Source organism: Mus caroli, unplaced genomic scaffold (genome assembly GCF_900094665.2).
Source record: "Mus caroli unplaced genomic scaffold, CAROLI_EIJ_v1.1 scaffold_12301_1, whole genome shotgun sequence".
In the NCBI taxonomy this organism is placed as follows: Eukaryota; Metazoa; Chordata; class Mammalia; order Rodentia; family Muridae; genus Mus; species Mus caroli.
Window position 1 is genome coordinate 34,570 of NW_018389908.1, and position 2,765 is coordinate 37,334.

Consider the following 2,765-nt stretch of genomic DNA (forward strand, 5'->3'; position numbering starts at 1 on the left):
CAAACCCCGCCCCAGAGCTGTGTCTCTAGTTGCATATGTAGCAGAGGATGGCCTACTCAGCAATCAATGGGAGGAAAGGCCCTTGGTCTAGAGATGATCATATGCCCCAGTACAGGAGAATACCAGGGCCAGGAAGCAGGAGTGTGTGGGTTGGGGAGTAGGGTTGGGAAAGGGTATAGGGGAATTTGGGGATAACATTTGAAATGTAAATGGATCAATTCTCATTCTTCTACATGATAACCACCAGTTGTGCCAGAACCATTTGTTGAAAATGCTGTCTTTTTTCCACTGGATGGTTTTAGCTCCCTTGTCAAAGATCAAGTGACCATAGGTGTCTGGGTTCATTTCTGGGTCTTCAATTCTATTCCATTGGTCTACTTGTCTGGCACTATTCCAGTACCATGCATTTTTTTTATCACAATGGCTCTGTAGTACAGCTTTAGGTGGGGCATGGTGATTCCACCAGAAATTCTTTTATTGTTGAGAAGGGTTTTAGTTATCTTAGGTATTTTTAATTCCAAATGAATCTGCAAATTGCCCTTTCTAATTTATTGAAGAATTGAGTTGGAATTTTGATGGGGATTGCAGTGAATCTGTAGATTGCTTTTGGCAAGATAGCCATTTTTATTATATTGATCCTGCCAATAAAATTTCTTATCATACAGATCTTTCACTTCCTTAGTTAGAGTCACAACAAGGTGTTTTATATTATTTGTGACTATTGTGAAGGGTGCTGTTTCCCTAATTTCTTTCTCAGCCTGTTTATCCTTCGTGTAGAGAAAGTCAATTGAGTTGTTTGAGTTAATTTCATATCCAGCTACTTCACTGAAGCTGTTTATCAGATTTAGGAGTTCTCTGATAGAATTTTGAAGAAAATATCTAATAAAAAGTATATAGCTTTAGAAAAAAGACAGTTCTGCTTTCTTTTGTCAGATCTCATTTGATAAACTGTTCTGGTTCTGTTTTGTTTTCTCCTGTGCTTTTGGGGTCTTATATCTATCTCCAATCCAAAGTTTTGTTTGTTTGTTTCTTTGTTTGTTTGTTTGTTTGTGAATTCTCTGAGGTACTGATTTGTTTCTAAATTCTTTTAACATCTTTTTAACATACTTAGATTTCATGTATCTTTTTTATTACTTTTATTGTTCTAGAAGCTTTCAGTCCTGAGAGTCTCTTCCCTACCATGTCTCTGGTATTTTCTAGAGAGTCTCCCACCTCCCACACCATGTAGTTGCATGTTTCCATTCACTCTGCAGGCCCTCAGGACTTCTCTCCTGTTCCTCACCCTCCATACCTGATCATGTTCGCTTTTACCAGTCCCCCTCCCCTCTTCCACCCATGACTTTCCCTCTGCCTCCCATGATTGAGATTTCATGTATCTTTCAAATTTTATAGATAGTATTGCTGGGAATAATAACATGAGTTGTCAATCATCATGTTCAAGAATTTGGAATACATATTTTAAGCCCTTCTGTCTGTAAAGTTTCTCACACATAAGTAATTTTTCTGATGGGTCTAACTTCATATGCTATTTGGTACTTCTCTCATATTTTTCAGTACCCTTTGATCAGCTTGTTGATTTTAGTGTCTTAGGTATAACACATGGTGCCTAGGTTCTCTTCTGGTCATATCTATTGTTTGTGCTGTGGGAATCTTCTATGAATGTGGGTATGTTTTTACTCTCAATTTCATTAATTTCCTTCTATGATTTTGTTGAAAATATTAAAAATGCCTTTGGCTTTGAACATTCTTCTTTCTTTATGAAAAAATTCACAAACTGTGGTTTAATGTGTTTTCAAAATTGTATTTTTTTTGCATTGACAATATTTTGAAATCATTATTTCCTGTGGTACAGTGTTTCTGCCTACCAGCTTCTGAAAGCTTCAACTGATATTAACCCAGTAAATTGTACTTCTGCTAAGTCCTGGTAAAATATCTAATGCTCTGACATTTTCTACTTGAAGTTCTTGTGTTTTACAATCATTATATGTTCTTTTTGTGTCCTGTTTCTCCTGTGCTTCATGATTTTTACATGGAAACTGCAATTGGACATTACCATCCTGAACTTCCATTCCTACTTTACCCTAATCCAAAAAACCAATCCAAACCAAAACAACAACAACAAACGACTTGATGTTTGTTTAATCAGAAGCAGGTTTCTGGGTACATATCATTGATGTAGTAAAATTTTCATACCTCAAAAACATAACAATATGCACAAGCTCCTTGGATGTATTTTTAGTAAACTTCAATCTTAAGCATAGGTGAGAGCTAAAATGCATACATCAATCTGAGGCAAAATACAATCAGTTTAGAAGACAGACTAACTTAGGAATTATTTAACTCCATTTGGTTTCTACATATATCATTGGGTAATTGTCTCTTTCTTAAAAATTAATTGATATAAGAATTCTCTATATGTTAAGGGAGTCATAATTTTCAAGGTAAGATTTCCTTAAATATCAATATTTGGAGACACCTTGAAGATAGCAGTCTTCTCTTTATTTCTCTCTCTACGATTGACTTTGGATGCACTGCTTTTATCTTCTTGAATTCACCACGTAGTGATCAATAGTATAGAATTTTTATCCAAATGAACCACAGTTGATCTCTGTGGCATATAACAAGTATTTATTTCATCACAGTCACAGGTACAATGCTAAAGCAGAGGGATGAATTTCTCATACTAACCCAGAATATAACAAGTGCTTCTACAATCTGTTGCTATAACTTCAAGTAAATCATTTTTCACAAAATATCTACTAGAC